The sequence below is a fragment of the Podarcis melisellensis genome, assembly GCF_964234715.1.
Source record: "Podarcis melisellensis genome assembly, chromosome: 4".
NCBI lineage: Eukaryota > Metazoa > Chordata > Lepidosauria > Squamata > Lacertidae > Podarcis > Podarcis melisellensis.
This window is the reverse complement of record NC_138531.1, coordinates 60,029,024-60,051,267: the sequence shown is the minus strand read 5'-3', so window position 1 is coordinate 60,051,267 and position 22,244 is coordinate 60,029,024. Positions and strand designations below refer to the sequence as shown.

Sequence of the window (22,244 nt, the reverse complement as noted above, 5' to 3'; positions counted from 1 at the left end):
AAGAGTGTGTGGAGTGGTTTTCAGGCCCCACTCCAACACACCTAAATTTTGCCCTACGTGCATGTTCCTTTCTCTCTTACGAATAATCATTCATTCCTGTGAGGAAAGAAGGAAATGTTGTGGAGAGGGGGAATAGAAGGTGGAGAGTATTAGCTTTATGACCCACAGGGATTAGCATTTAGAACCCTCTTTAGCTCCTCCTCCTGCCTTCATCTCTTTTATTTCTTCCTTCCCCCATTCAAACTAACCAAGTTGCTTCGCTCCATTTATTGTGTAAGAGTGTGAAGGAAGGAATCACTCTGTGAGTAGTTTCACCACCCACAGAAATGCAAGGGATAGTAGCCTAGGACAGGGTTTTCTCTGCTGCCCCTGACTCATGGAATTCCCTCCCGACAGTGGTTCCTCTAGCATCTTCATTGCATAACTGAAGAAACACCTCTTTACCCTGGCTTTTGTCTATTACGCAGTGCCAGATTTCTGTACAAGCTAAACAAGCTATAGTTTAGGGCCCCACTCTCTTGGGGGCCCCCCAAAAAATTAAAGGTGGAAAAAACCTGGATGTACATTTCCAAAATATAAGATAAAAAACAAATAAAATAAAACATACATACAGCAGCTTTGATAAAATACATATTTTGTTATGTGCAAATGGCTTTAGATACCAATTAGGTCCATAGATTACCCTATAGCATATATCCAACACAAAAAACAGCAACAATTTGCTGTTGACACAAAGGATAGCTGGACATATAAAGGGCCCTATTACCTTCAGTAGCTTAGGGCCTCATAAAACCTAAATCTGGCCCTCCTATTATGGTATTCTGTATTGTGGGACCCACCTTTTTTGCTGAATCTCCACTGATGTTTTCGAAAGCTTCAGAACTGACTAAATCCCACTTCTCCCCTGACATATTCCCAAGCATTTATGGCCCCTTTGCTGATGCGTGGGTAAGCTTGCCAATACAACAGTGTCCAGGTACAGGGAGCTAGTAGTCTGTATTATAACACTCTCCAACAAGTTTAAATCGAGCATAAGGCTTCACTCTTATTATTTTATTTAAGAAAAAGTATAATGGTTTCTAAACATATTTAGAAAAACAACAATCAATAATTGTATCCACTGGTGACTGAAGCAATTATCCTAGATTGCTTCAAATACTTCCAAGATCCAAGGGGAAAAGCCATTTGCAATAGCTGAAGATATGAACTTTTGACTGGCAAAAGCTTACTGCAGCATATATATGAACATCAAGAAATGTTGGTGAGGTATGGCTTCAATTTGTTTTCATTTAAAGGCAGTGGAAACATGGGTAAAAAGAGTACATGAGAGAAGCACCTTCAGAGGAAAATAAAAAAGTGTTGAAGTTGGAAGGGGGGAAAAAGAGTATGCTGAGGGTTACTGGGGTTTTTTTAAAAAGGTATTTTGTATTTTCATTTTGTATTTTTCTGTTGTGAACTAGCTTGGGATCATTGGATTAAGGGCGGTATACAAATTTAATAAATAACAGCAGCAACAACAATGACATGTTGAAAGACTAATGTTCTTGTTTCCTTAATATGAAAATATGAAATGAAGGAAAGAATGGCAGAGACACTTTATTCCCTGCTGATATGATAATAAGCGTAATAGGCTAGGAACATGAAGGTAGCATACATGACATCTATATTTAGAATGGGATCAAAGTACGGAAGAAGGTTTCAGAATCATTGGGTAAGGACAAAACTTGAGAACATTTTAACAGGTACCGACTTAGACAGGTCAAAGCCATTTAAAGTGGAGGTCAAGCTGAACAAATCTGATTAACTTCTTCAAGGAAGTGACAATGACAACTGACAGAAATGAAGCAACAGACATAATCTACTTGGACTTCAAGAAGCCTTTTGCCACAGAATTGCCTCAAAGAGCAGCACAAAAGGTTAGAGAAGATGGTATTGCTGGCAAACTCTTTCCGTATAAATTGAAGATGGAGTCATTGAAGGTTAACAGCTAATTCAAATTTGAACCTAAACGTTTTGGAACAGTTCCTTTTCCAGTCCATGTGCGTCCGAGCCTTATGCTCGGATGCTAAAGCAATTCCCTGAAAAGTCTTTAAAATAGTTGTGGGAGGGGTGGAGCAGGTAACACAATGCATCAAGGGCAGACGGACTTCGGACTTGCAGAATCTACACTTTAAAAAACAAACTCGGATATCCAAGATCCATTGAGAAGCCCATTCATTTGCCCAGTCCTGCAAAATGCACATACAACTTGTGGATGTGTATCCAAACCTGTGAACGTAGCCGACTACACAACTGTTTAGACAACAGAACTGCAAGCTTGCCTCATTCTGTCCCATTCATCCATTTATATTCCCAGAGCTGAAAGGGTGAGGGTCACTCCCACTTGCCTTACCTCTTCTACCATGAAATTCAGTTGAACCTCTGGTTACAAAGTTGGTTGGACAGTGTTCTCGAAGCTACCAGCATGCGTTTGACCAGACTGCAGGAGGACAGGAAGACTGTAGTGCCTGGAACAGGGGAGGCTGCAGGTCCCTTATTTTGGCTGCTGGTCCCTTATTTTCAAGGCTGCTGGTCCCTTATTTTGACAGCTATGCTCTTAATAGCTAAAAAAAGTGAAGTGAAAGATTAGTGGCTAGTATCTTGGGAACCTCTGTTGTGGTTTAAAACCACCATTTGCCTCTGTGTCCTTCCACCCCTGCTTTATTCAAACTACTGCTGTTTATAACAGCCACTTTCCCTCCCTTTCAGTGCCTCTCACTTCTCACTGTACTGAAGTCTCCATCTTCCAATTCTCAACTGCCTCATATATGACAGAGAAATATGCAGAATCCTCAAATATCCCACAGTACTTTACTCAAACCTCTGTCATTAAAGCCACCCGTCACATGCTAAGAACCATCCCTGCATTACTCAAATTTCTGCTGTTCCTTTAAACCACCATCCCCCCCCCCCATTGTCACTCCCTTCTGGCTCCAATGCCATGGCCACTGGTTTTGTATAACCTGCCTTCTCTTTTGCTTTTGAATCCCACCCTGGCATTATGCAAATCCAGGATTGTGATACAGCACTCACTACAAATCCTTCAGTGGGGACTGTGCAATGACAGCCATACATTTTGATGTATATAAGAACATATATTTTATACTTGGACTGGGGAAGATAGACCAATGCTTAGGACAGTCCACTCTTATCAGCAGTAGTTTTCTCAGGTTCCTGACCTGACTACTGTTGATATTTTACCCAGCAACTCCCATTTTATGTCAAAATAAATGCAAGAGCTTACAATATATAACTCTTAGCCCTGTAAAAATTCACAACCAACAAGTCATATTTTTAAATTGTATTGACCCACTTGCCAGTGCAGCTTGCTATCCTATTTGCTTCACATTAAATATAGATAAATGCCACAATCTAGCATGGGGTTAGCCATGCTTAAAACTCCTTTGAATTCAATTGAATTTAAGTGTTTACCTGGTGCACTGTATTATGGCCTTTTAGATTTAAATTCCTACCTTCTCTTTATTTCAGATTTGTTGTGTTGACTCAATTTTCAAATTTAATTTTACTTTTTCTTTGTCTCTATGATACTTCAAAATAACACTACAACAATAAACTACAGAAACAAGGCTAATCTCCCTTTCCTGAGCAAGATTCTGGAGTGAGTAGTCACAGACCAGATCCACACACTTGCCCTTTTAAAATGTGTTGGGGTTTTTTGGGGGGGGCTTATTGGGTTGTTTTTATTTTGATTATGTATTTTGTAGTTTTGTATTTTGATTTTATTCTGTGAACTTCCCTGAGACCTCTGGGTATGCGGCGGTATATAAATTCAATAAATAATAATAATAAAGCTAGCCTTGTCAATGTCAGTAAAAGGATAGCATTAATTTGTCTCCATTACTGCCATGCACCATGCAAAGGAAGGATATGTAATGTAAGAGGAATATAATACTCTTTGCCATTATCTGGTAAATACCATGATACTATTTAAATGGAATAATTGCTCATGGTCACAAGGAACAATAACAAAAAGTTGAGAGAGAAATGAAACATTTGTATATGTGGAGAGAGCTAGTAGTATAAAACAGTCCATCCAAATATGTTGGAGGAAAATGGTATTTGTGATGCATTATTATGGACCCATATATGGATGTCAGTTTGCAACAGTGTGGTTGGCAAGAATATGGATGCACTGGATTTCTAAAAATAGGGATAAAGATCAGTATTCACAAAGTAGTAGAATATATAAACTGAAGAAGAAGAAGAAGAGGAAGAAGAGGAAGAAGAAGAAGAAGAAGAAGAAGAGAGAGAGAGATCCAGGCATGTTCAATATGCTAAGATCATTAATATGCAACAAACCATTGGAAACATTTAATGGGAATTCTGCTCCAACAGGACTTGTTGGTTTATCACTATTTTTGACATGTACGTAGAATCATAGAATCAAAGAATCTTAGAACTCTAAAGTTGGAAGGGACGTTGTGAGGGTCACCTCATTTAACCCCCTGCAATGCAGGAATCTCAACTAAAGCATCCCTGCAGGACACATGGCCACCCAAACTCTGCTTAAAAACTTCCAAGGAAGAAGAGTCCACCCACTTCCAAGTGAGTCTGTACCACTGTCAAACAGCTCTTACCGTAAGAAAGTTCTTCCTGGTGTTTAATCAGATTCTCCTTTCTTGTAACTTGAAGCCATTGCTTTGGGTCCTGTCCTCCAGAGCAGGGAGAAAACAAGTTTGCTCCACCTTCGATGTGACAGCCCTTGAGATATGACAGCCATCTTCAAATATCTACTCTCAATTTCCTCTTTTCCAGGCTAAACATACCCGGACCCTCAATCATGGTTTCCTCCTGAAATGGCTACAACCAATCAGCAAAAGAGAGACAGAGTAAAAAAAAACACCTGATTTCTCTGAACTTTTACTCCCTGGTATGTGCAGTCTCTCCTGCTCTCTGATTTGTCCTCCTCTCTCTCTCTGTGGTTTCTGCCTCAAAATGGCTGCTGCCAACCAGCAAAGCAGAAATATTCAAGGAAGTAAGGAATTTGAGAGATCAGCTTAATGAATCTGTGGAGCATATGGTGAGGTTTTGGCCTTTTTTTAATGTCTGCATAAGTGAATTTTTGGATAAATAGCATGTGGTTAGCAAGACCTGAGTACATTTCTAATTTTTCAGTTGTATTAAGCCACTAACCTAAGCATCATGCAATACATTGGTATTTCAGGCATAATAACAGGCATATTCCTCTTGGTCAGGGGCATAGCTATCAACTTTCAGATTTGAAAATACTGTAAGAGATCAGCAGCCTCGAAAATAAGGGATCAGCAGCCTCACCTGTCCCGGGGACAGTCTACGGGATATCTAACAATCTGTGATAGCAGAGGGGACCAACGGGAAATGGTGCTGGAATAAGGGAATTTCCCGCAAAAAAAGGGAAGGTTGACAGCTATGGTCAGGAGTCAGCAAACTTTTTCAGCAGGGGGCCGGTCTACTGTCCCTCAGACCTTGTGGGGGGCCAGACTATATTTTGGAGGGAAAAAATGAACGCAATCCTTTGCCCTGCAAATAACCTAGCGATGCATTTTTTAAAAAATCACACATTCTACTCATGTAAAAACACACTGATTCCCAGACCGTCCGTGGGCTGGATTAAGAAGGCGATTGGGCCAGATCCAGCCCCTGGGCTTTAGTTTGCCTACCCATGCTCTTGGTAGTTTGAGTATTTCCACTGAAATGTGTCAGCTGGAGCAAAATATATTTGATTTGCAGAAAATGGAACTTTGTTTTCATTTGAGGCTATCCTTCCCTTTGAGGCTTTGTATTTAGTTGTGTTGCAAAATGCATCCACTCACCAATGGAAGTATAACATACCATTATGCACTTACTGATATGACTGCAAGGTAGTGAAGGGCTTGCCTCCTTTTCCTTTAAGTCACTTTTTGCTTTTGCCTGCTGGCAGCCATAAATTGAGATAATATTCCACAGTGCCAGTATATTACTTAGAAGGATTCCCCCCCCCCCCCATCACAAATGATGCTGCAAAAAAGGTGGGTGTTCATTTTTGTGTGTTTTGTACATGATATGTTCTGTCATTCAAGCCGTTAGGGAGTTATTCTTATTGTTCATCCGCTTCAGTAAAACTAAGATTTTGGGTAGTCTTCACCTGATTTACTTCTATATAAACACTGATTTTTCTGTTGGATAAGATGCTTTCCGTAATGAAGAATAAGGCTCTGTAAGGTTTTAGTATAATATGTAAGTGAAAAGCACTCCAGCCATCAGTTCAGATATATGAGTTTAGACACTGGAACTCATATTTAACTGTAGATTCCTCAGGTAAAAAAAGATAAGGGAGGACAGCAATATACACCCACAGAAAAAGAACAGTAGACTTGGAGGTGGGGAACAGATTTCAGGTTGAAAATTCCAGAATTTAATACTTCACAGTTCAGTGTTCACTACTAGCACAACCCATCATCAACCAATTGGAAGTTTGAGTTTCGAGGACCATTGAACACTGAACATTCGCAATGTACTGCAATTACAGGAGCAATTGTGCTAAATAACTTTGTGCTGATAGTGCATGAACATGTGCATTTTTCTCATCAGCTTTCCAAATTTCGCATTTCTTCCTGTTGGAGACGTTGACTGCTCACTAGACTGGGATACTGAATGCTTTAGGTCATGGAGTTATTGCTTCACTAACTTCAAAAACATGCCTGAACCCATTTACTTATCTTGCTGAAGTGGCAGTATTTCTATTTAGTGTTTTCTTTTGACATTTAACTATTACATTTGTATTTCATGGAGCAGTGCAGTGCAGAGATTTGACACTTGAAGATATACATTTAGTGTAAATTGAGGACTTTTGTGGCTGTACTCCATATTTGCCGCAGTTTAAATGCAAGTAGAGATTACTGCCCGCCCGCCCCACTTCTTTTCTCAAAGTGATAAATACCTTTTCTCAAAGTGATAAATACCTATTACTACTGGACAGCATTGTATCACATCAAGTAAGATAGCAATAGTTTTTCAGGCCACAGAATATTCATTTTGAGTTTAGTGCCATATATATCTTTCCTAAGGATATAAGCATAAAACACTTAATCAACAACTGACTTTTCATGCACAGTTATTGGGGAAACAATTGTGAAGAAAACCACTTATCGTGGTAAAAAGTATTTAGAATCTGCACCTGTTAGGCAATTCAGCCTATATATTGGCAATGAGAAATGAACTCTGGAATGGAAATGTGTGCATGCATACATACATGTGTGTGTGTGTGTGTGTGTGTCTTCTGTGTTGGAGGGCCACATTGGTGATGACCCTTTCACAGTAGATGGCAATTGTGTGACCTTTGTGAAAGGGAATTGTGGGGTTGCCCCATTTCCCAAAAGACAGGTGTTTATATCCATCAAATCTAAATTTTCTTTTCTCTTAAACAGATAGAACACATGACATTTACATTTTTATGTGACCATTATAAAAGGCTTTAGTGATATCAACAAAATGATAAAGTAGTTTAAAACTATATGCTGAGGACAGGGGAAAGACCTTCTAGCTCTGGAAATTCAAAATCCCTTCATCAAATAATATTCCACTGACCTAGAATGTTTAGCAGATGTTGTGCAGGCACTGAATCCCAATAAAGGGTTATTTAGAAACCCTACTTTGAATATGGAAGATAATATAACCTTTTGAAAAAGATCTTACAAAATAATATATGTACGGAGAAATCTATTTTCTACAGGTACATAAGGAAGTATAAGAGTTGTCTGATAGAAACCCACTTTAGGAAACACTGGTCTTGAATATTCCAGCCAACCCTCCTCTTTAACATTTCTTTCTCTTCTTGTTTCCCCGTCTTCCAACTATATTTCCCAGGGGCAGGGGGCTCCCTAAATGTCCTTGACTACAAGCAAGAGACCAGCATGATATTTGAGGGCAGATAGCTTTATCACATTATTTTGTGGGTGTTACCTACATTACAATAGTGGCATTCTTATGAGGTTGGGAGGGTGTCACACAATCCAAAGCTAGAGCCAAAGCTGTGACTAATGGAGAAGCAATATCTTTGGGAGTGTTACTGCTATGAGACCCTCCATCCTATGCTTGGGTTGCATATTTGTGTAAATAAAACCATATATCCTAAAAACAGCACAGCCTCTGCTGACCTTAATCCTGTGGAAACTAAACCCTGGGTAAGTGCTGGAAGCCCTGTAGTGTGTCCCTGCTTGGAGAGTGGGATGGTATGTAACAGTATTATACCATGTAGATGCCTGCAGGAGCCAGACATCTTCAACTTAGCTAAATCCCTTGTTGTTGCCTCTTCTTCCCTGTCACCATGCCCTTTAACCATGTTTTCTGTTTTCTTCATGTTAATCAAGACCCTTGCAAGAAGGACAAGCCAGTGTTTTTCCCAACAGGAAACTCGGTATGAGGGTTCTAAGGAACCTAGAGTAGAAACTGGACTTTGGTTCAGGGGCTCCTTACAAGGGCTTGTTTGTTTTGGTTACAGGACTCTTTCAGAAAAACAGAAGAAACTTGCAAGTTTTCTCAGTTTCTCCAATTTAGCCAATTTGCTACATGGAGCCCCGAAGTCATGTCATGGTGAAATTAAGGAAATATTTTTGCTTTACTCTGTCTTTCTCTGGACAGGTAATTATTAGCCTATCACATCTCCCTCCTGTCTCTGCATTTCTCACTTCCCTAACCTCACTGTCTTCCAACTTCAGTCATTTTCATTTGAGCTCCCCACCCCTGCCAGTGCATTTAAGCTTCCACTATAATTCTACAGGTTCTCTAGCACCCGCACCCACTCCACATAAGGCAATATCTCTGCCTCTGTCTCTATGTCCATGATAGGAACTGTTTAAGCTTATGGTCAAAGCAACATGAGTTGAGTACCCTGTGTAACTTTTAACAATCAACTGCCTTGCTGGGTTCCTTTTTACTATTATATTGGCACTATTATATATTACTATTATAAGCTGCTGACCCATTTTACATACTGCCCAACAGTTTGTTTAAATATACATTTAATTTATATTCCTGTTGACATTTGTTGGTTCTTGTTAATTCCCCCAAGTAAGCATGACAGTATTGACATTTCTAAATTTGTAGTTGGAACCATTGTGGCAAGCCATCCCTAGAATAAAGATTCCTAGTGCCGTATTTCCAAGAATGCATGCATATGCGTGCACATGTTTTCACCATATATATGAGGATAGACACATGATCAGATCTGTTAACATTGTAATTTTGGTGAGAATTTTGTTAAAGATCTGAAGCAGCCTCACTCTCAGAAAAAAAAATACCTACACAGCCTAGAAAGAGGCATAACCATTAAACCTGTTTCAGTCTGTACAGTTGATTTTCCTCAAGTGTCTGGAATGCTCTTGCCAATGCTACATGTTCAGCTGTTCAGTTTAAAGTGTAATTTATTGATATATTCTACAATATGTGGGAACTATTTCAACGAAAGCAATAAATTGTAGATTGAACTGGTCTGTTGTACTGCTGCTTTTAAGGGTTTCAGTATATCATATCTTCATGCATAATCTTTAAAGTTCAGTTTATGAAATGAATAGCTTACTGACCTGTTCGCCCCAGCTGTAGAAAAGTACAAGTATTGCCGTATGATGGTAGTATGAAAGCAGGATGTATTAAGCCCAAAACATTCTTTTGAGCTGCCGTGCTGACAATATTAGTATAAAGTTTTATCAAAACAGATGCCAAATGTTTTTATTGTGGCCAGAAATTACCTCATTCTTCTGATGAACTGTTTTGCTTTCTAATTAAAAAGTAAATTAGGCTGAAAATAGAGAGTGCTGCAAAGTCTGTTTATGCAGCTTGATAATATTTTTAATCTTAATAGAACTGAAAGAATAAAATGATTGTGATTATTGCCTTGTGTGTGAAACTGATCTTCTGAGAATAAAGGTTTTTATGGCAGTGTAAAATATCTCTTTGCCTGACAAAGGGAAATAATTATCTGGTAGTCTGAAAAGCACAGATTGCACATATTACATAGGTGCTGATGATGGAGGTCTAAATCTTGCTGTGGCCAACACATGGCGTAATGATACTTAAGCTAAGCAAAGGGCAGTAAGTATCCTTTTCTTCCCTGATAGCAGCTATATGTGCACATTTAGCCAAGAATACATATGAAATTCAGTAATCTCAGAATACTTTTGTGGTTTAATGAGTTAAAGCTTACAGACATAGATGACTAAAGTTATAGTGCACCGATGTCCCATAGATCAAAGGTTAATGGATATTTGGCTTTTCCACCAGCTTAGTGAACTAGCCAACACAATTTTTAAAAATTATTTCAGCCCTAGCACTGTTTTCCTATTTCTTTGTTCTGTGTCATTCTCTGTGCAAGGACTAAAAAGTAACCAAATTGATGCAGAAATTGCTGTTACGAAGCTAACTCAGGGTATAAAAGAAATGGCATGACTATTAGTATTTCATTGGTACAGAGTAAGGATTTTTGAAACACTTGGGCATTTCTGTGAAAGTTCCTACTGCCTTAATTAAAGACACTATCTCATAAAGAAGATACAAAGCTATTACACATGTCTGAAATTGTATGACCATGGTAAACTGAGCAACTGATCTTTTGGAGTTAATGCATTCTTAATAATGATAATTTAGTTTTTGGCTATACAACATGTGGGTGATCCTATAGAAATGGAATAGGTCTGAAAAACATGGAATAATTGACTGCAGATGGGTCTACATTTCCTTTGTTCTTTATTATTTGCTCAGCATAAACACTGACAGATGTGATGGAGCTAAAATGACCCCACTGAAAAAAGAGGGGAACAATCTGTTGCTTGGAACCAATGCACAGAGTTATTTGTTTGAATGCTAATGTTAATCCTTTCGCTTCCTTCCTTCTTATACCTATCCAGCACCTACCCCCTGTTTCAGTTAGGCATAGCATATCTGTTCCCTAGAGGAAGGGCACAAATCAGATCTTCTAGCATTCTGGCACACAAACTCTGTAGAACTTGACATTTTGTGTAAGTCAACTGCCTTGCTTGGATTACTTTGCCTTGGGTAAGGCTCCAAAAAAAGAATAGATGTCCCCAAATGTAAAGCCAAAGAATTTCCAGTTACATTTTAAACATTTCTGTGTTTTAAAGAAAGACTTTAGCTAAATATTGGGACTCTGAAATCTCTCTTTTTTGGATCTCTGATAGATCTGGACTTGACCTACTTTAGATTCAGATATGTAGTTTTACTGCTCACGGCATTCTGAAACCCATCTTTTTGTTTTGCCCAAACAGAAAGTTACTTTTTCTTATCCCATTAGGCTCATGAGATGTAAACAGGGTAAAACACAGTTCACAATAGCTTGCTGAGTTGTGTATCCATGTTTTAATAAGGAGAGATTAGAAGTCAAAGAAAGTACAGATGTTTTCTACCATAAAATCTTTCCAGAGGAATTGAAAAAGTATGGGAATGTATATATGACCAGTGATTACCATCAGCTGAAGAGGAATATGCTGACAATTCGCTTTAATATTTTGTGCCGGCAGTCACTAAAGGATGCTTGTTGACAGAGATCAGTATTCTGCTTTCATTTTCTGTGTCCCCTTATGAATACCTTGGCTCAAAAGGCTACATTTTGTCTGGGAAAGTGAGCTAGTAAGGATCTAGCAAACCAGAACAAAGTGTACTTGAATGTTTCGTCCAGAAACCCTCTATTTAAAAGGAAAAGAGAATATCCAGATACTCTATACAACGAATGAGGAACCTATGGCCCTTCAGATATTTGTTGGCCTAAAACGTCCATCATAAGTAAAGCTCTACGGAATCTGAAGAAAGATCCATCTAGTCCAATGTCCTGTTCTCACAGCAGCCAACCAGATGCTGATGGGACCTTACAAGAAGGAAATGAACACAGCAGCCCTATCCACTTGTTCTCCCTGGCAACTGGTTGTGTCATGCAGCCTCTGGTTCTGGAGGCAGTAGTTTTTGATAGCTGTATCTTCCATGAATGTCTCTAACCCCCTGTTAAGGTCATCCATGTGAAAAAAGTCCTTCTAGATTGATTGATTGATTGATTGATTGATTGATTGATTGAATGCATGGATGAATGAATGAACTGGGGAACAGAGATATGTGCAATCCCACTCTTGGTCTCCAAACATTCAGTGTGTGAAGATCATGGAGGTGTGCTTGAAAAAAGATTACAGAAACTCATTCTTGTTCTATCTAGCTAAATGCCAAGTGGAGCATCCATAGAGAAAAGTAGAATATCTGAATACAGAGGCAGAGAGGGGCAGAGAGCAGCAGGTGACGTCACCTATTTATTTGCCTTGCTCATGAGCTTCTAGATGCTGACTTCTTTGGAAAAGGAGTTATGAACTAGGTCAATCTTTCTCTTGCGCTCTCTATAACTCAATGAAAGAGACAACGTATTCTCTTAAGGATACTGAAATATTCCATTAAACAGATGTGATAGAAAGTTAGAATATTTTATGTTTCTTGTTTAGTGCTTTGATTTATTTTATAGCATGATGAATTAACTGTGGAAATGCAATGTTATAGGAGCAGTGGAAATAGCCGATAAATAGGGAAGCAAATTAAGAAGTTTATACACAAATAATCTTATTAGGTTTAGGGCAGAGCTACTGACTTTGGGATAAAGTTGCATTTTATTTGGGAATTGTCTTGCTCACTAACAGACACTGTAATTCTCATTCAAAGAAAGGGAGTTCTTAAATCATCAGAATATCTTTCCTGTAGTTTATAGGTGTCTTTCTCAGGATACACACATGATAATTTATTGGTACTTAAAGTAACCCCTATGTTCAACAAGTTTTGATGCAAATACATGCAGTTTTATTTGAATTGTTAGAAGATAATGGCCTCCTGCCCCCCTCACACCCACACTCACACCCAAACTGCCCATATATTGGCTTATATTTTAAGTAAGAAGGCAATGAATATACCAAATCAGTGAATCATCAGACCTTGTGCCCTGACCCGGGATGGTGTCAGGTAAAGGGCCAGGAGGTTTCCCTCATACCTTCACCATCTTAGGCTGCCTGCAGTTTCCTAGCTTGATTTCACTCTCAGATCTTTGATATTTTAATACAATTGTGCTGGTTAACCCCAGTTATGTCTCACATATACATTCCAGGTGAGGGATTTTAGTTGGAGGGGAGGAAACGTTGGTACCCATGGCATACCTGTCTCTCTGCCGCCACCCCTTGCTCCACAGCTAATACCAATTTTGGGGACGGAGAGATTTAAGTTGGAGAAATGGGACTGAGGGGTGGAGTGGAAGGCTTAAACTTCATTATTCAAATCATGTGCAACCAAGCAAGTTAATTAGGAAAAACAGTTCAAGTGAACTGCACACTGTTAATTCAAAAACAATTACAAGTCTTCTTAATTATATAAGTAAGTACCAAATCTAAAATGAGAGGTAGGGGGAGGCTCCTTTTACTGAAAGTGAAAGCATTGGAAAATCCAATCACAGGTCTTTCTCATCACTTGCAGTTGGGGCTTTCATTTGCAAATTAACTATGCGCCACAGTTCATACCCTGGTTTCTTTGGATCGTGCTGAAGCATCCTACCACAAGGTATAAGGTGCACAGATTTTGTCCTTTGTAGCAGAAAGAGTAGGCACATTGTCAGCTGCTTTGGCATGCTCATCTATGTCTCCAATGTAGCACTCTTATGAGAAATGGCTGGGGCATAATATACTACCACCACCATATTAAAATAATATTCCTTGTGAAAGACTGAAGAAACAGTACTAAGGAGAACCTTTCCTGTAGGGACAAAGTTTCTCTTTCTTGCCCCTGAAGAAAAAAACCCCAGAATTTTCTATTGTTTATTGGGGGGGGGTTGTGTGTCAGAGATTGTCCATGAGACATTTACCTTTTGATTTTTGGTAGGCAGTTGCTTGTTTTCAGTCTCCAGTGTGGCAGGGTATCCTCCCCACTCCCTTCAGACATTTAATTGTGATGACTGAGGCATACTAAGAATTCAGCAAAAGGGTTGAGAAGTCAAACCTATTGCTCCCTGCATAAACTATTAGCTATAAAAGCAAGCATATGTCATTAGGCATCCACTGCAAGGTAGTCGAAGAAAGGAGAAAGGACAGAAGGTTTAGCCTTTTGGCTAAAAGGCAACGAGCCAAAAAAGAGAAATGTATTGATGGTATTGAATAAAAGGAAGAGAAAACACCGGAAAGAAAAATGGTCTCTCTGTTGAATTTCCATTCTCTGAGCTGACATAATGCCTGAATGCATAATGCATGAGTAATGAGTTCTGTAGTGGTGCAGCAAGACGATATTTGCATTGCATGCTCCATCCTACCTGGGCCTGATCCAAACTCAAATAAAAGAATAGAGAGACATTCCATACAATGATTCTGGAGGCTGTGGTGCTTCAGCATTTAATCCTGGCTGCTTTAGGTAGTAGAGATATTGGACTGATGCAATAATTGAGGTAGCATGAACCAACTGTATATATGGAAAAGGCTATTCAGCACAAGGAGAAACTGAATGAACACAATCAGTGAGGAAAAAAAGTTAGGAGTAGCTGAAACTGCCCTATCCCACCATGCTGCATTTGGGTGGACTGCAGAATGAAATCATTCCACTGGGCTGAAACTACAGAGTGGCTTGCAGAAGCCGGGGTTTTCAGAATATATTTCAGAAAGAACAGAAGCAAAATATATAGATTTCTAAAATACTTTGTATGTATGTAAAAAATGATGTTGAGTAGATTTTAGATATTTTATTTCACTGTCAATTTTGTCCTACATAGCTTAGGCTCTAGATATCTAAAATCCAAATTGCTTCCCTTACTAAAGGCTAATGATTTGCTGCTAAAATCTAGAATCTGAAATAATTTTCTTCTAAAAGATGCTGGCTGTTAAATATATTTCCAGTCCTGAGGCTGCATTATTGCTCATATGTTAACTTACGTAAACATCACTGTTGAAAAACAAGGAGGTTGAGCTAAACCAACACATAACTTGTTGTTAAAATTTAAGTTGGTCCAGGTAGTCGTGATCTCAATCTGTCAGAAAAGGTGTAGTCAAGTTCTGTTCTTTCTTACTTGAATTTCTTATGCCAATAAGCCTTTGACATTCTCTGGAAAGGAGCTGTTATTTTTATTCACCTCTACCTACATAGCAGGGAGAACCAATGAAACATATCCCAGGAGTGTTGAATCCCAACTGTATAAACGTGGCACATATCAGTGAGTCATTATAATTAATCTAAATGGGCTCTGATGTGACCTAGCCTATTTCCTTTCCCGCAGATAGAAATGAAACAAACCAAAAAAACCCAAATAAAATCCCAAGGCCACATTATGATTTCATATCAGAATGTTAATGCTGTGACATGAATACTGAACTGAAACAAGGCAATGAGTAATTTTAATCAGGAAATATAATCCAGTTATTCAAAGGACTAGATTGTATTCATAACCAGTTACTGCTTAACAGTAATGCGAAGAATCTAGTGGGAATCAGTGATGTGGAGAAAGAAAAATACTAATTTTTCTTCAACGAACATTTCTTGGAATGATGATTACCAATTCTAATGACTTGTTTGTAAATAGGCAAAAAGCTTTCATTCTAATAATGTACTTGCCTGGTGAACAACATAATGGGGTCGTCCCTTTTGTTGTGATCTGGTCCCTCAGCTTTTGCTAGAACACTGCAGTGATTATCATAATGTGTTTTTAGTGAACTCTGTCAGCAGAGCAAGGTATGGCTCATCAGACACTCATTGGGGATAAATGTTAGATTTAATATTCTTATCAGGCTGTTCGAGCTTAGCAGTCACTGACCCTTTCCCCACTCATATCAAAGTTGCTCACACTCCTACTGGCTTCAGTGGCTTATGGAGAAAAAAAATTCTGTTGCTGCATGTCTGACTGCACTTGAAAAGGATTCGAGCCAGAACAACAGAAAATGACAGGGACTAAATGTCCCCATGGTGATCAGGGCACATTTATCAGGTGAGTTTCACCAACTAATTCAAATTAATCCCATTTTTTAAACTTGTCTTATTGTATTTTGAATAATTTGAATATCTTAGATATCACTAGTATCACCCTTAATGCATTGGCAGTCTGTGCTGCATTAGAGAAAACTTTCAAAAGCACTTGTAGTTTTTAACATTCAAATTTAACACTGCTATACCATCCTTTAGTTCAGCAATCTGCACATGGATTACATTAATGCTATTTCATTTTCCAAATAAATGTATTTATCTTAGTGTTTTTATACTGTAAACTGCCCTGTGGTCCCTGGATAAAGGGTGGCATACAAATTTAATAAACAAATAAAATAAATAAATGGAATGGTTATGAAATGTAATGTAACAAAAATTGTAATTGGATGTCATGTGAAGCCTCTGAAACAATGCAAATGGAAAACCTGTACTGGCTACAATCTACATTAGTTTAAGATTCCTGTGTGTTTTATTGGCATTTGTATGTGGCACAAAAGCTCCAAAGTTTTGTTCAAACTTCCAGGGTGAAAACACACTTAAAGGTTCTGCGGAAAGCATGATGCTGGCAAAGTCTCTGACTTTTGTAGCATATGATATGTTACGTCTCACACTTTGGGGGGGTGAATGAATACTTTTAGCTGTATTCAGAAAGGAATAGTAAATCAGAAATGTTCAGAAGGAACCAGGCTGCATACAGATTAGGTCATACTCTTTAGAACTAATGTGTACTCAAAGCATGACTATGTTTATTAATTTACTTTCTTTAATGAGAACATAAAATGTTCCATTTTGTGTTGACAAGAGACTTTCAATTTAATATACAGTGTAAAAAAGAAAATTGAGGATTTAAAAAATCTCCCTGGTACTGAAGGTCTATCATATCACTTCTCCCAGCCACTCAGGAACTGGACTCAAGAGGAAGGACTTAGCATAGTCAACATCAGGTGGACCAACGCTAGCCTTTGCTACAATACAGAAGAATGCTCTGGAGTATAAAAGAAAGGATCACCATATGTCCTCAGCACTAAGACTGGACAGGGTTGAAGATATATGAAAGACTGGACCATTGCTTATATGTTTGTGCATCCAGACCCTGAAGATTTACAAAATATCTTCTCCAAATATACTCTGTTTTTTGAACAGAAAGCTCTTAGGGTTTGATTCCAGAAGTTATGATATTTCTCAAAGAAAGAAATAACTACATCCTCTAAAGGATTTCCAAAGGATTTGCAGGACTCTAGGATTTGATGAAATATATCCTAAGGAATGTTTGAAAATACTGAACTAACACCTTGGCGCAAGAGGCCTACAAAGCCATACAATTCCTTAAAATAAAATAACACTTCTTGATGTTTATTTTAAATACATCTTATCTATTTTTCCTAAGTCTCTAAATTGTGGGTTTGACTACAAATGAGCATTGTTTTGCATTAGATGTAAACCTTTATCCCGATTTGACAATGTACATAAGCTTTGGGATCTGTTTTCTAAATGTAGGGCCTGAATACATTTCTCTGCTGTTTCAAAATAAATTATATATGGCTCATAGTATGAAGATGTTACAATTTCTAATAGTTAATGCTTCCTGAACATTAGGGACAGACAAATCTGTCAATTTCCGTTGAACATTTTTCCAATTAAGTTAGGTTTACCATTTTCGTGCATCAGATTGCTTTTATTTTTAAAGTCCTCAAATTAATTTTTCAGCATTTTACTGTGGATTTCTCCTAATATCCACATTTTTGCAAGCACCTTTTCCTAACAGAAGAAGGCCATCGGTCGATTTGGTTCAGTATTGTCTACATTAATCAGTAGCAACTCTCCAAGGTTTCAAGTAGGAGTGATTTCCAGACCTACCTAGGGATGCTGGGAACAGAACCTGGGACCTTCTGATTCTGGTTGGTGCTCTGTTACTGAGCTACGTTCCTTTGTAATATACTGCAGTTTTGTATATTAGGGCCAATGCTATTTTTCTAGAAAAAGAGGTGCCAGAACTCGCCATGAACCCTACCTTGTTCTCTTATAATGGCAGTGGTGCCTATCTGAGAGGTGCCAGAACTGAGTCCCGGCGAGTTCCTGCTGGAAAAAAAGCCCCGATTGGGGCCTTTCTGCACTTACCACTTACAGTGGTGTAGTTGCTGTTTGATCCAACATTTTAAAGAGTAGGTTGGTAGCTGATCGTTTGCACTTTTGGTCACATGTCACTGTCATTAGAATGTGCAGGGTTTTCCTTTCCACACTAATAGCGGGTTGTGCCCAAATTGAGAAATGTTCCGTGGCTGTAGTCTCACCCCTCACCCTCCTGCTTCTCCAGACAGTAAGCCAGTAAATGTTATGAGTTACATACCCTCCAACATCTCTCCAATGAAAACAGGGACGTCACATTGCATAATGATAATTTTACTGTTTATACACCACACATCTTACTGGATTCCCCCATAGCCACTTTGGGCAGATTCCAACATATATAAAAACATAATAAAACATTAAACATTTTAAAAACCTTCCCTATGGAGGGAGAAGGAAGCAGGCAGGCGGGGGGGAGGGGAGAGAAGAGATCTGTCATGGTGCGGGTATCTGTCCTGGGAGTTTTGTTGCTGGAGAACCCGGCCACCCGCTCTGCTTCCAGGTGCAATTTGAGTGCGGGGAGGCGTTGCCTCACAATTTGGAGTGGAACATCATCTATGTGAGCTCTGCAGAGAGTGAGGAATATGACCAAGTTCTTGACTCAGTGCTGGTGGGACCTGTTCCAGCTGGGAGGCATATGTTTGTGTTTGAAGCCAATGCCCCCAACCCTGATCTAATCCCTGAAAGTGATGCTTTGGGAGTTACAGTAATACTTATCACTTGTACTATCTGGGCCAAGAATTCATCCGCATTGGATACTGTGTCAACAATGAATATATGGATCCTGAGCTAAGAGAAAACCCACCCCTCAAGCCAGACTTCTCCCAGCTACAGAGGAATATCTTGGCATCCAACCTCAGAGTCACCTATTTCCACAACAATTGGGATGGTCCTAGAGACCAGATGGACAATATTGAAAATGTAGACCCAGAACCTGATAGCTTCCTGCCTCCTAGCTGTGTCTACATCAAAGGCTTGGTCCATTCCATGGGTCTGCAACCAGAGAATTCCATGGACTGTATGTGATCCAAACACAAGAATGTTGAGGACCCTGGGCAGTGAAGAGCAGCTGACAAGTTTTGTGGGAGATGTAGGAGGGATTTGAGATAATGAAGCAACTGATATGTCTATGGAGATTGACAATTCAGAGTCCTTTTCGTGTTGGGGCTTGTAACTGATCTACAGCTCTGTTTTGTCATAGTATTTATTCATTGCTTCTTGGATCCTCTGACCCTTGTCAGGAACCTAGTTTAGCTGCATAAAGAAGAACCTTGTGTTTCCCTCCTTTGTTCCAGGTCTCCAGAAGGCTTAGCAATGGGAGCTTCCTTGTTATTTTGAGCACCCATTTCCTAGGAATCTAGCATAGTGGGTGCCTTCTTTTCAGGACAGTTTTCAGTTGCAACACAGCTAAGTCTTGATGAGTTGCTGCTGGCAGAATAGCTAGCAATTGCAGTCAGGTCTTGATGCCTCTCAGGAGTTGATAAGCCTGTCCCAATTTTACAATCTGTGCTTAGTAAAAGGTAATGGATGATGAGATTTAAGCTGTACAATTTACCTATTTGCACAAGAGTCCCGGCACTGCTTTTGAGAGCTCCTTCTTTTAGCTTGCACCAGTTGGCCTTCTTTCTACCACTGACCCAAAATCTGCCCAAGGCCACAGTGAGCAGGAATTGCATCAACACCTTTAGACAGTGGCTAAGTTTACAAATCCCTCCACGGAGGAAACCTGCCTTTCTTCAAAAGGCCTGCACTTGGGGGGGGGGGGGGTTCTGGCCTGCCTCCAGTGGCACACCCTTCTTTTCTGTTATTACCTGCCCTGATACTTGATCTCTCTATTTCTCTCCTTGGTATTTTAGAGATGAGCAGAGCATATAAGTGTTTAAAACATTTTTGCATTATATGTCTGACCAATAAAACTTTTTGGAATTAAAAAACAAACAAAAATACCAACCTTCCCTATTAATAATAATAATAATAATAATAATAATAATAATAATAATAAATTTATTTATACCCCACCCATCTGTCTGGGTTTCCCCAGCCACACTGGGCAGCTTCCAACAAAATATTAAAATACAATAGTCGGTCAAACATTAAAAGCTTCCCTAAACAGGGCTGCCTTCAGATGTCTTCTAAAAGTCTGGTAGTTGTTTTTCTCTTTGACATCTGGTGGGATGTCAGGATTGTCTTCAGATGTCTTGGGGTTTGAATAACTCCATACTCTCCAACATTTCTTCAACGAAAATAGGGACATCCTACCATACTCTCCAACATTTCTTCAATGAAAATAGGGACATCCTAAGGAAAAGTGGGACATTCTGGGATCAAATCAGAAACTGGGACGGCTTTTCTAAATCAGGTACGTTCCTAGAAAATAGGGACACTTGGAAGGTCTGGAGTTATGAACATGTACACAGGGCACAGGTGGCGCTGTGGGTTAAACCACAGAGCCTAGGGCTTGCTGATCAGAAGGTTGGCTGTTCGAATCCCCGCAATGGGGTGTGCTCCTGTTGCTTGGTCCCTGCTCCTGCCAACCTAGCAGTTTGAATGCACATCAAAGTGCAAGTAGATAAATAGGTACCACTCTGGCAGGAAGGTAAACAGCATTTCCACGCGCTGCTCTGGTTCACCAGAAGCGGCTTAGTCATGCTGGCCACATGACCTGGAAGCTGTACACCAGCTCCCTCGGCCAATAAAGCGAGATGAGCGCCGCAACCCGAGTTGTCCGCAACTGGACCTAATGGTCACGGGTCCCTTTACCTTTACACAGGAATAGCCTTTTTGCAACTTTTTTATTTAATGCACAGTATTCTGGGATTTTTATCTTGTGGGAGTATTGGATATTAGAAGAGGAACCCATTGTCTGCCTGGGCTCTGGTGGACCTGTTACGAAAAAGGAGCAATGCAGCGAGCAGCAGCTGCGGCTGGCTGGAAAGCCAAACAGGATGTTGATGTTTGTGACTGTTACCGTGGGAAGAAAGGGGCAGTCCATTCACTGTACTGAGCACTGGATGTTAGCTCAGTGAGTCATCTGACCTGTACTGGAAGTACATGGGTGGAGTCTATATCTCTCTCTGTTGATGTTAAGAGAGTGCAGACATGTTTCTCTGTACTGCAGCAAAAGACAGAAATAAAGGCATGTAAATATATTTCTGTCTGTCTCTTTCCCCTCCCTGGGGATAGCAGGGAGGAGAGGGGAGGAGTGGTGTGTTCTTGAGGAGGATCGCCGATAGAGAGACCTCGCCTGTATCCTGCCGGGAGTCGCAGACGGGGAGGTCAACAAGGAAATCAGCCGGGTGCCTGGAGAGTGGCACATTCCTCTGACAAGGCTTGATTTCAACAGGACCTGGTTATTGTGATGAAAGTTTGTCTATAGCTAATAATTGTGTCATGAGCAGTACTTTGACTCAGTATCCTTATTTTTATCTGCCACATTTCTCCTCTGAATTGAGCTTGCAAACAGAAAGCTCACACTGGCCACAGGGAAGTGGCATGAAAAAGGGGCCTCTCGTTCCATGCTCATCAAATGCTCCAGCTGGGCCGGTGCTTGTACACATTGCATTTTCGTACATATATTTGGATTGTAAAACTGCATCACAAAATTCAGAAAAATGTTAATTTGAAATGATTACCTGCATTTCTGTACATGTATTGTTTTGAGAAGTGCAGATTAGGTAGATCCACATAAAAATGCAAACAAATGAATTTCTGTTCCATCCCTACTCAAATGTAAAATTATATGTTCATTACAGCATTGGAACAATCTAATATATGACTATTAGTGTGTTAGGTCAAGAGACTAACATAGTCATAACTGTTTCATATTTATGAATGGCTTTTGTATTTTAAAACCTTTTTTTTAAAAGGAACGGTTGTACCACAATGCCTCCCTATCAGCAAAGTTACAATTGATTCCGTTTCCAATTGACAGGAAAATATATCAATACACTGTTTGTTTTAAAAGCAATTTCTCAAAGCACTTAAGTCACATTTAGATATACACAGTTTTTCTATTGTTCAAGAAAATAGAAATGCCACCTTGTCTAGCAATATGTTTCAGTTTTAATAAAGCTTTTATATTATTTCTTAGCATGCATTTCACATAGTTTATACAC

General features: G+C 39.4%; 3 long non-coding RNA genes and 1 pseudogene across 5 annotated transcripts in view; 3 read left to right on the top strand and 1 right to left on the bottom strand.

Moving 5' to 3' along the window:
* LOC309368115 overlaps window positions 1-4,772 on the bottom strand; it is a 45,244-nt gene extending 40,472 nt beyond the window's left edge. For both annotated transcript variants that reach the window (XR_014167551.1, XR_014167552.1), the window contains exon 1: window positions 4,638-4,772. This is a non-coding gene — a long non-coding RNA (uncharacterized lncRNA). The remainder of the gene's footprint in view (window positions 1-4,637) is intronic.
* LOC309368102 overlaps window positions 1-22,244 on the top strand; it is a 114,883-nt gene that overhangs the window by 87,381 nt on the left and 5,258 nt on the right. The gene's annotated exons all lie outside the window — the stretch shown is intronic.
* On the top strand, window positions 8,097-17,553 carry LOC309368113. Its single transcript, XR_014167549.1, has 2 exons — window positions 8,097-8,658; window positions 16,897-17,553. It is a non-coding gene; the product is annotated as an uncharacterized lncRNA (long non-coding RNA).
* Window positions 18,567-20,047, top strand: LOC309368625 (histone chaperone asf1b-B pseudogene; annotated as a pseudogene). The gene has a single exon. The product of its transcript is annotated as a histone chaperone asf1b-B pseudogene (transcript).